General features: G+C 29.9%; 1 protein-coding gene across 1 annotated transcript in view; it reads right to left on the bottom strand.

Moving 5' to 3' along the window:
• CSMD1 (CUB and Sushi multiple domains 1) overlaps window positions 1–13,134 on the bottom strand; it is a 2,413,561-nt gene that overhangs the window by 1,971,352 nt on the left and 429,075 nt on the right. The window lies entirely within an intron of this gene.

The following is a 13,134-nucleotide window of genomic DNA, read 5'->3' as shown; positions in this document are numbered from 1 at the left end:
ACTAAGGATATACATGAAAAATAAATAGAGGAAAAGATAAAGCCTGTTATCCAATAAGATTAAAGTGGTTATAACTCTACTTGGGAGGAAGATTGTCAGTCTTAATTATATGATTATTTCAATAGAAGCTAAAAAAAGTTCTTGACAAAATACAGGACCCATTCCTATTAAAAAAAAAATGAAACAAAACTAGAAAGAAGAGGAATAGAGTCTTCCTAAAAACAATCAGCACTATCTATTTAAAACCATCAACAAGCATTATATATAATGAGAATAAGCTAGAACATTCTCAATAAGGTCACGGACGAAATAAGGATGACTATTATCACCATTATAATTCAATATTATATTAGAAATGTTAGCTTTATCTATAAGAGAAGGAAAAAGAAATTGTAGGGATTAGAATAGAAAATGAACAAACAAAACTCACTTTTTGACAATGATATAATGGTATACTTAGAGAACCCTAGAAAATCATCTTAAAAACTACTGGAAACAATAGAAAAGTCACAGAATATAAAATAAATCCACATGAATCCTCATTTCTATATATTATTAACAAGATGCAGAAACAAGACACAGTAAGTGAACTTCCATTTAAAATAACTTTAAACAACATAAAATACTTGGGAGTCTACCTGCCAAGGCACTCTAAAATACTTTATGAAAATAACTATAAACACTTTTATCACAAATAAAATCAGATCTAATTAACTGAGTCAATGTCAATTGCTCATAGGTAGACTGAGATAATAGAATGAAAACTACAATTCTACCTAAATTTAACTACTTATTCACTTCCATACTAATTAAAACTTTCAAAAAATTACTTTGTAGCACTAGAAAAATAGTAAATACATCCATATGAAAGAACAAAAGTTCAAGTATATCAAGGGAATAAATGAAAAAAATAAAATGTAAAATGGAGAATTTTGATTACACTGAATTTAAAATTTTTGCACAAATAAAACCAGTAAAACCAATATTAAAAGGAAGGCAGTAAGTTGGGAAACAGTTTTTACAATTAGTTTTTCATGACAAAGGAATCATTTCTAAAGCATACAGAGAAGGGAGTCAAATTTATAAGAATACAAGTCATTCCCTAATTAAGAAATGGTCTAAGTGTATGAAAAGGTAATTCTCAGATGAAGAAAAGTTATCTATAATCATATGAAAAATACTCTAAATCATTATTGAGTAGAGAAATGTGAATTAAAATAACTCTGAGATATCCCTCACATTTATCAAATTGACCAATATGACTAAAGAGGAAAATGATCAGTATTGGAGAAGATATGGGAAAACTGATACATTGTTGCTAGAGTTGTGAGTTCATAGAGTTGTGAAATGATCCAACATTTCTGGGAGCAATTTGGAATCCTAAAAGGGCAATAAAACAATGTATCTTTTGATCCAGCAATACTACTACAATACTACTACTACTACTACTACTACTACTACTACTACTACTACTACTACTACTACTACTACTACTACTGTCTGTATCCCAAAGAGATAATGAAATATGGTAAAAAAAAAACCCCACATGACCAAAATCCTTTTTGTAGTGTCAAAGAATTGGAAGTTGAGGGCATGCCCATCAACTGAGGAATGGCTGAATAAATTACGGTATATGAATGTGATGGATACTACTATTCTATAAGAAATCATGAGGGATGGAATTTCAGAGTAGTTTGGAAAGCCTTGCATGAACTAATACTGAGTGAACTGAGCAGAACCAGAAGAACTTTATACACATTAACAGCAACAGTGATGATGACAAGCCATGATGGACTTGTTCATTTCAGTAGAACATTAATCAAAGACAATTCTATAAGACTTGTGGTGGAAAATAACATCCAAATCCAGAAAATAAATTGTAGAGTTTAAATGCAGACCAAAGTCTGCCATCTTCAATTTTTAAAAGTTGCCTTAGGTATTATGTCTTTTTTACCTTTCTAATTTTTTTTTCCATTTTGATTTGATTCTTCTTTCACAACATGATTAATAAAGATCTGTTTAGCATGATTATACATTTAGCCTAAATTAGATTGCTTTTTGTTAGGGGAGAAGGAAGGTAAAGGAGGATAATATAAAACTCAAAACCTGAAAAAATTGTTGAAAACTACCATTGTGTGTGTTTAGAAAAATTAATAAAATATTTTTAAAAATGTGTGCTTAATATTATACTATTCATATTTGTCAAAGCCAAGAAAACAATCATGATACTGAAAGGACTAGAAGACTTATGATATAATTGTATGAAGGAACTGAGAATGCTGATTCTTACCTTTATTGTCTTCTTATAACCTACCTGCCCTTCCTCATCTATTTTTAAATCTAGTGACATTGCTTCCCTTGCTGTTCCTCACACTTAACCACCCTCCATTTCTAGATTGCGCAATTTCACTGGCTAAATTCCATTCCGGGAAGTTGCTCCCTTCTCATCTCTGCTACCCTTGAGCCTGAGCTAAATTACCATCTTCTGAAGGAAGCCTGTTTTTCCTGCTCTTTATCATAGTACCTTCCCTTTTAGTTGAGTTCTAATTGCTTTGTGCACATCAAGTTTTTATGTAGCTGCTTAGTTCTCTCCCAATTAGTCTGAGAGCTCCTTGAGAATATGGACTGTTCCTTGCCTTTTCCTTGTATCCCTAGCATTTATCATAATTTCTGATATATAGTAGGCCCTTAATAAATTTTTGTTGATTAGACTTAACTATGTACATGGTTTCCTTGAAAGAATTTGGTTGTTTGGAGGATTTGATTAATTTTTTGGTCCCAATGCCTGACACAATGCTTTGCACTTAAAGGGCCAACAATAAATGCCTGCAGAGTTAAATTGAAGCTAGTTCTAAAATGCCAATCACATATAGAGATATAGAGGTTATTGACTATGAGAGCTTGGTATATGAACATATATTTTACTTAAAATAAAAATTATTCTATGAAATGACTAATAGGATTTCAGGAAAAGATATTCATCATTACCTTTAAATGTATTTATAACATTATAGCTCATGAATCTCTCAAATTCCAGTTATTAGTTCATTATAAACATTAATAGTTAATTTTGAAATGTTGTTTGTATTATTCAAATGAAAGAATGATGTATTGTTGCCCAGACAGCTTAATGTTTCAATGCTCTATAAAAAGTTAATATCTAAGAGGAAATAAAATGCTTGTCATTTGGAATTTTAAAATATTTCTTGCAAGGAATCAAATTAAAGTCATAAAAGCATATTCAAGGGGAAATATGTTATTGGCATTTATAAATAAACTTCCATATGCAAAATGCTCTGAAGATTAATAATTGTTTTTCCAAGTCTCAAATATATCATTTTAAAAGTGGGCATAATATCACCTCTATGTCCTTTCCTACATCCCCAATATTATGATAAAATAGCACTCTGTAAAACACATTTAACCTACTATTCCATTTGCTATACAGTTCATGCCTATTTTAAAAATCTTTAATTTTGGTCATATTCTCAAATCCTAGTTGTAAAAATATTTAATAAATATAAATCAATCATTGTGATTTTGTTTCTCTTGGATATATATGTATGTATATAAGTTTTTAAATGTATTTTTAGGAAATTTCCATATTATCATCAGATTCAGAAACCTAGCAGAGAGGGGTAAGGAGGAAAAATGGATTTTTGTATTAACCTTTGAGAATTCTTATGCAAATTCAGTCAAAAGTATTTGAAATTCAGTAATTGCATTTTAAATAATTTCAAATTGACACAATTATATTGAAATAGAAGCCCTGAAATAATAAGCAAAACCTGGCAGTGGAAAGTTGAAAAACATATGTTCACCTGATTTCTATAGATCAAAAATTTAAGTGATTAGTAAATCAACTTTATCTTATAATTTTACTCCTCCTATTCTATATGTTTCAGCCTATACTTTACATTTCATATTATAATTTTGTCCTTTTTTGAATCCTTAAGTCTTTGCTTGCCTCATTTCTTGTGCTCAAAATATATTCTGACTAATACACACATATGCATGCATGCACAGACATCATGTTTTCTTCCATGGAAATAATTTCCTTCTTTCAATGATGAAATAGAAACTTTTTTCATGATTTTATGCATTTATCTACTAATCACTAATGAAATAAATGATTAACTCTTTTTCTAAAAGCAATATAGGCAATTAATTTAAAAAGGGACCATATAATTTCACTCATTTCCTTATGTCAACTTTATCCCCATTTCAATTTCAAAACTTGAAAGTAAAATATATCTGATGATGTCTGAAAATTCCGATACTCAAAATGTTAGTTGGTCTATGATATCCAGATGAAAGCCTTTTTTCAGTATCCAAGTGCCAAAGAGAATGCTAATCAGTAGAACTTGTTGACAGATTCAAACTGACTCTGTGACCAATGTTGTGTGAATGAGACATTTATTTAAAATATTTGAAAGAGTCACATTTATCTTAAATAATCCTGTTAGGTATATGATGTAAAACTGCAAAAGAACCAAATGAAAATTTCTAGTTTTCTTGCCTGAATTTCCTAAACTAATCCTAACTGATAGGAGGATTTATATATCTGATGTCCACAATATTTTCACAGCCTTTATAGATTTAAAAGCCCACTAACTAGTTACAAAATATGACAACAATGTGTTATATAAATGCATACAAACATTTTAAAGTGAATTCCTATTTAAGCATTTAAACTATCCTTGATTAGTAGTACCATTTTCATCTACCTTTCTAAAGTTGAGGGGGGTGTGATTAAGGAGTATAGCAATCTAAGTAAAAATATAACAAATTTTGCTAGATACAGTATAATTGAATATGCTGCATGGTTCAATGGGCAACATTTTTTCTCCAGTACTAACTTTTTCTGTGAAGTTTTCCTTGGACCAACAAAATGTAAATATGTTCTTTCACTAATTGGGTCACTCAGCATATATATATATATATATATATATATATATATATATATATATATATATATATATATATATATATATATATACACACACACACACATATACACATATATGTATATATGTGTGCATATATGTATATAAATAAATGTATATACATAGACCCAATCATATATTCATATATATGTGAATATATAGTGGTGTATATATATATATAGATATGCAATCTAAATATATATATGGATATATGATATATTGCAGGTATATGTATTGCATCAATACTTGCATATATTATGCATATACATATGCATGTGCATGTATGTATTGGAATTAAAATAGTTAATCTTTATGGAATTCTTTCAACTATGCAAAATATCTAACATTATTCATTTCATTTGATTCAGTAAACTGGGAAGGAAGCAATATTTTTTCCCTTTACAGAAGAGGAGATTGAGAATTAGAAAAAAATAATCATTGTTACATGTATTATTGTCTTGTAGGAACCAACACATACCAATAACTAGTCATATTTTGAAATTTACCTTGACTGTAGGAAAGAAATATCAGAGTTAGAGAACCAAGTGTATTATCAGTCATTTTAATAAGTTAGTCACTTATCAAGAATGGGTGACATGAAAAACCTGTAGATAATTTTCCATGGCCAACTCTGGGGAAAAAAACACCTCTGCATGTATTTACAAATTCTCTGCAGGTCCAATGAAAGGATTTACAGCATCTGTCCTCACTTAGTAGAGTCAATAATTAAAAGCTATTCTGTATGGAAATTCAACAAATCCAAAAATACAGTCTGGCTGATTGTAGATTATAATATGAAAAGGATAAATAAGATTGAAGGGCCACAAACTGGTCCTGTGTTAATGTCAGAATGCCAAAGTAATATCTGGTCACTGTCAGGGTTGCTTATCTACCCAGGTGAAAGGGGTGGGGAAGGGAGGGAGGGAGGGAGGGAGGGAGAGAGAGAGAGAGAGAGAGAGAGAGAGAGAGAGAGAGAGAGAGAGAGAGAGAGAGAGATTTGGAAAAATAGAGAGATTGTATAGATATCAAAAGATATCTATAAATATATAAAAGTGTATTATAACATATATACTATATATAGATATCTATAGATATAGATATTATATACATAGATACATACTTACACAAATACATATTTCTATCTAGAACTATCTAGTTCTTTATAATGTGTCTACAAAATTACTTGCTTTTTCTAATTCAGGAAAAATCTTATGCTTTTATTTAAAAACATCTTTCCAATTAAACATTAAAAGAATTTTAACCCTCCTTTTTCTTTAGTTTTTGCAAGGCAATGAGGTTAAGTGACTTGCCCAAGGTCACACAGTTAGGTAATTAGTAAATGTCTGAGGTTGGATTTGAACTCAGGATCTCCTGACTCCAGGACTGGTGCTCTATCTACTGTGCCACCTAGCTGCCCCAACATTCCTTTTTAAAATTTTGAGATCCAAATTGTTTCCCTTATCCCTCCCTATATCCGCAATCAATATGTTGTGAAATAGTTGAAATAAAACACAGACCCCAAAACAATGAATATAAAAATAAAGAGGTATGCTCTGGTCTGCATTCAGGGTTTTTCAGTTCTTTCTCTGGAGATGGAAAGCATTTTTCATCAGAAGTCTTTCAGAATTTTCTTGAGTGTTTATATTGCTGAGAATAGATGTCATTCACATTTGACCATATGTAATATTGTTGTTTTCATGTATAATGTACTCCTGGTTCTGATCACTTCATTTTTCATTAGTTTGTGCAAGATTTTTCAGGTTTTTCTGAAAGCATCTTAATTGCTATTTCTTATAGCATAATCATATTCCATTACAATTATATACCACAACTTGTTCAACCATGCCCCACCTGATGGATATCCCATAAATTTCCAATTCTTTGTCACAATAAAAAGAGCTATTGTATATATTTTTGCATATTTGTATGCTTTTCTTTTTCCTTTGATATATTTGGTGTATAGATCCAGTAGTGATATTGCTAGGTCAAAGGATATACACAGTTTTATTTCCCTTTTGGAATAAGTCCAAAAACTTCTTCAGAAGTGTTGGTGGATCACAAATTCAATTACAGCATATTAGTAAACTGTTTTTCCTATATCTCATCCAACATTTATCATCACTTTCCTGTCATAATAGCTAATCTGATGGATGTGTGATGAAACTTTATATTTTCTTTTTAAAATTTGCATTTCTCTATTCCATAGTTATTTAAAGCATTATCTTATGTGACTGTAAGTAGCTTTGATTTCTTCATTTGAAGTATGCCTTTTCATATACCTTGATCATTTATCAATTGGGTAATGGCATATTCTTATAAATTTAGCTCTGTTCTCTAAATATTTGAGAAAATAGGTTTTATTTTAGATATTATAATATTTCTCCATTGTTTTCTGCTTTCCTTTCATTACTGACTGCTTTGGTTTTGTTTAAAAGATTATTAAATTTAAAACTTTAAAGTTATTCTTTTTACATCCTATAACATTATGTATATTCTTCACTTGTTCATAGATCTGACATGTTTTGTTCTGTGACTTTAAATTTACTTATTGTATCTCCATAAGAGGAAAACACATAAACACATTTTTTACCTTATCTTCAAATATGGTATGAGATATTAGTCTATATCTAGTCTCTAACAAACTGCTTTATTGTTTTCCCAGTATGTTTTGTCAAAAAAGTAAGCTTTTTCCCCAAACACTAGAGAACTATGATTATAGTTGTGCCATGTGTATCAACTGATGCTCCACTCTATTTCTTAGCTAGTGTCAGATCATTTTGATGGTTAACACTTTGTAATGCAGTTGAGATCTGGTATAGGTGGCCATCTTCATTTATATTTTTTATTAATTCCCTTGATATCTTTGAACTTTTATTCTTCCAGATAATTTTTGTTATTTTTATCTCTAATTTTTGTAATTTTATTTTATAGTAATGCATAAGAAAACTGATGTAGATAGAACTGTCATTTTTATTATTTTTGAATCAGTCTAACTTTGTGCAAGTAATATTTTACCTGACTGTTCAAATATAACTTTATTTGTGAGAAAAGTGTTTTGTAATTGTGTTCATTTAATCTGTGGATTTCTCTTGGCAGTTAGACTCCCAAGTATTTAATATTGTCTATATTTGTTTTAAATGGAATTTGTCTTTCTTTCTCTTGAAGCAGGATTTTATAGGTAAAATAGGGAAATATGGATGATTTATAAAGGGGGTGGGTTATATTCTGTCATCTAGATGCTACAGAATAGTAAGTTTGGTTACAGGAAAAAAAGTCTTCATGACTTCAAATGTGGACTGACTTAGTAACCGTATGACCCTGACCTAATCACTTAACCCTATTTTTCTCAGGTCCTCTTCTAAAAAATGAAAGGAGGGGGGAGGAGAGGGAAATGGCAAATTATTCCAATAACTTTGCCTAGAAAACTAAAAATGGGGTAAAGAAAATGCTGAAAAAATCTGAACAATCAAAAGTCTATTTCAGAAAAATTTACTAAAGCTATTATTCCAATTTGCTTTTAATTAATTCTCTAGGATTCTGCAAAAATAATGCTCTATCAACTGCAAAGAGTAATAATTTTGTTTTCTCATTGTCTATTGTAATTCCTTTCGTTTTCTTTTCTTCTCTTGTTGCTCTATCTAATATCTAGTATAATACTGAATAGTCATGATATAATTGGACATCTGTACTTTGCTCCTTGTTATATGGGGAGGAATTCTAACTTATCCTTATCCAATGTAATGCTTGTTGATAAATTTAAACAGATAAAAAAGATTTTAAGGAAATCTCCATTTTTCCTATGCATTCTAGTACGTGTTTTATGTTTGTTTTTGCCAATAGGTTAAGTGACTTGCCCAAGGTCACACAGCTACATAATTATTAAGTGTCTGAGGCTGGATTTGAATTCATGTCCTCCTGACTCCAGGGACAGTGTTCGATCCATTTTGCCACCACCTAGCTGGCCCTCATATGTGATCCTTTAATAGAAAAGCAATTAAATCTTAGATTTTCACACTGTAGTTCCTTAATATTTGAAATGATTCTTTCTGTATACTTCAGAATTTTTCCCTTGACCTGGGAAAACTGGAATTTGTTAATAATTGTGGAATATTTTATTTTGGGATTTCTTTCAGGAAGTAGATTGTTTCCATTTCTATTTATCCTCTCTTTCTATGATATGAAGACAGTTTTCTTTGATAGCTTACAGATAATTCAATAATATTTAAATTAATGCTCCTGTATCGTTTTGCCTCTATCTTTTGTAGGGAAATATATCAAATTTTTAAAATTTTTGATTTTTGATTTTGTTCTTATTTCTTAATATATATCATGAAATTTTTAGCTTCTAATTTCCAAATTCTAATTTTTAACAAATTTTTCAGACATCATTTGTGTCAGTTTTTTAATTTGGTCAATTCTATTTTTCTTTTTTTTTTCTTTTTGTCTTTTTTTTTAGAAAGATTTTATTTATTATTTTTCAAAGAGTTCTTTTCTTCTTTAAATGTTTGTATATTTTTTTCTGCAAACTTTTTTGTGCTTCCTTTACCAAGTTGTGGAGTCTCTTTATTATTTTCTTACATCATTTACATTTCCTTCTGGAATTTTTCCCTCTGCTTCCCTTATTTGATTTAAAAAAATTTTTTGCACTATTTAAGTAAGTCTTTTTCGGTGCTGAATACAATTCAAATTTATCTCTGAGCCTTTGCATGCAAGTCTTGACACTGTTGTCCTCTTCTGAGTTTGTGTTTTGTTCTTCCCTGATATATATATATATATATATATATATATATATATATATATACTAATTTGTACACATCTTGTTAGATAGAATTTACTCCATGAAGCAAGATAACATTTATTTGACTTGCTATCCTCTCAAATGAATGACTTGAAGGATGCTTTTTTCCTTTCTTCTGAATCTCAGTTACACTCTTATATAAGAATTGAATGTAATGACTTTGTTTTGCTTTTAAATTTTGTGTGTGTGTGTGTGTGTGTGTGTGTGTGTATACTGAAACTGCTGCATATTAATATGTAGATTTGAAACAGCATTTCCTTAAAAAAGAATACATTCTAAGTATATCACTTGAATATTTTATGAGAAATTTAAAATTAGAAAACAATGTCAAGTAAAAGTTTTCAGAAATTTCAGGCATTTTGCAACATATGTTATTAATGTGCTATAATCTATTGCAAAAAAAGAAATCAATTATGGCACAAAATTGGAAATTGTGGGTTCTGAATACTAAGCATCTCTTTTTTTTAAGATAACTTCCCTATATGTTTTAGATCCACAAATTCCAGGAAACATTAGTATCTCTATTTTACCATCACATAAAATAAGCAGAATACAAAAAGAGAAGCAATTACCTATTTTAAATCTTATCACCTGTAGACTCTCAATTCAGAAAATAATTAAAAGAGAAAAAAATCATTGGCGAGATGGGACTGTTGAGAATTTAGCAATATATTCAATAATCGCTTCCCATTATTTTAATTTAAATAGTACATTTTCCATAACCAATCCAGGGTGTGGCAATGGGGTTAAGTGACTTGCCAAGGTCATACAGCTAGGTAATTATTCAGTGTTTGAGGTCAAAATTGAACTCAGGTCTTCCTGACTCCAGGGCTGGTGCTCTATCCACCGTGACACCTAGCTACCCCCAATCCAGTGTTTTTATGATCTTGTTATAAAAAGCAGGACAAGTATTACTATTTCCTATAGATTTTGGTATAAAGGTAGCGAAAGGTTAATTTGATTGTTAAAATTCACATAAATTATATCACTACTAGGTTGATACCCTGAAGAAATCACTAAAAAGGGTAAAAACATCACTTCAAAAATATTCATAGCAGCCCTGTTTGTGGGGGCAAAGAATTGGAAATCAAGTGAAAGTCTATTAGTTGGGTAATGGCTGAACAAACTGTGGTATCTATACAATATGGAATAATATTGTTCTATTAGAAACCAGGAGGGATGGGAATTCAGGGAAGCCTGGAAGGATTTGTATGAACTGATGTTGAGAGAGATGAGCAGAACCAGAAGAACATTGTACCGAAACAGTATCATGGGGTTGATGATCAATCATAATGGACTTGCTCATTCTATCAGTGCAACAATAAGGGGTATCTGCGATGTAGAATACCATTGGTATCCAGAGAAAGAATTTTGGAGTTTGAATAAAGACCAAAGACTATTACCTTTAATTTAGAAAAAAAATATCTTATCATGTAATTTTGATATCTCTTATACTTTATTTATTTTCCTTTAGGATATGATTTCTCTCTCATCACATTCAACTTAGATCAGTGTATACCATGGAAACAATGTAAAGAGTAACAGATTGCTTTCTGTTGGGGGATTGGGGGTGGGAAGCGAAATGAGGGGAAAAATTGTAAAATTCAAAATAAAGAAAAAAGAAAAATATCAAACAATTATTAAATAGTAAATGAGTAAGGTAGTCCATTGTTTGATTGACTCAAAAATACTTTGGGGGAAAAATCTTACTATTTGACAAAAACTGTTGAGAAAAATGAAAAATAGCATAATGGGAACTGGGTATTTATCAACATCTCACACTCCATTCCACATTGAGGGCAAAAATGGGTACACGATTTAGACATAAAAGTTTAAGTCAATTAGAAGAGCAAGGAATCATTTACCTGTTAGATATAGGAAGAGAAGAATTTATGACCAACCAAAATATGATAAAGAACATTGTAAAATATAAGATGAATGATTTTAATTATATTAAACTGAAAAGTTTTTGCACAAATGAAACCAATACAAACAAGATTATAAGGAAAACCATGACACAATTTTTTAACAACCAGTGTTTCTAAATTTCTAAATTTCAGAAAGAACTTAATCAAATGTATATAAAAATACAAGTCATTCCAAAATTGATAAGTAATAAAAGGATTTGAACAGATATTTGTCAAATGAAGAAATTAAAACTACCTACCTATGATATTGTATCCTCTTATAACCTAATATATTATTGGTGGAGGTGTTAACTAATGCAGACATCCTAGAGAATACTTTGGAACTCTGGCCAAAGGGAAATTAGACTCTGCATATCCTTTGATCCAGAAATACCATTAGTAGGTCTGTATTCCAAAGAGATCATAAAAAAAGTTTATACAAACACACACACACACACACACACACACACACACATACACGGATGCACACACATACATAAAATCCAGGAAGTTCCCCTAAGAACTGCTTTGGCTGTATTCCTTATGTTTTGACATGCTGTCTTATTGTTGTCATTCTCTTGGATGAAATTGATTGTTCCTATGATTTTCTTGTTTGACTCACTTATTTAGGAATTAGGTTATTTAGTTTTTAATTCATTTTAATCTATCCTTCTATTGCCCTTTATTACATGTAATTTTATTGCACCATGATTGAGAAAGATGCATTTAATATTTCTGCCTTTCAGTATTTTATTATGTGATCAATTGTTGAGTTGGTGCCATTTACTAATGAGGAAAAAGATCTTTTTATTCCTATTCACTTTTCTTCAAAGGTCTATTATACCTAACATTTCTAAGATTTTTTTCACTTCCTTAAATTCATTCAAGCTTATTTCATGATTAGATCTATCTAAATCTGAGAGAGGGAGGTTAAGGTACTACTAAAAATTTAAATTGGGATATAATATAATTATAATTGCTAAGGTGCATAGAATATGGGATTTGGAGTCTGTAATACCTCAGTTTCAAAACCTATTTGCTGTGTTAGCTAGACAACTGATTTATGCTTTTTTTTAGTCTTATTTCTTAATGTGTAAAATGTTACTATTAGCATCTATATCATATAATTGTTCTGAGGAGAGAATAAGGTAAAGTTTATGAAGGGCAATTTAAATCTTAAAATTTTATATAAATATTAGCTAGTATTATTTCTTCCTTTAAAATATGCTACCTTAAAAACACTTTAAAAGTCAGCAAACATATTGGCATATATGCATTTATAAACCTATATGTTAAGACTTGTTTACCTGTGAAATTTCTTGATATATAGAGTTCAGTCATTTTTTTCCCTTAACAATATAATATCTGGAAATATTATCAATAGGCCAAGGCAAATAAGCTCAAAATAAAAAAAAATGATATGGTATGGTCACTAGATGGTATCATAGTAAAATAGACAACAACTTATTTGAAGACAGGTTGA

Source organism: Macrotis lagotis, chromosome 1 (genome assembly GCF_037893015.1).
Source record: "Macrotis lagotis isolate mMagLag1 chromosome 1, bilby.v1.9.chrom.fasta, whole genome shotgun sequence".
Lineage (NCBI taxonomy): Eukaryota > Metazoa > Chordata > Mammalia > Peramelemorphia > Peramelidae > Macrotis > Macrotis lagotis.
Note: the sequence above shows the minus strand (reverse complement) of the source record. Positions and strands in the feature narration are given on the sequence as shown.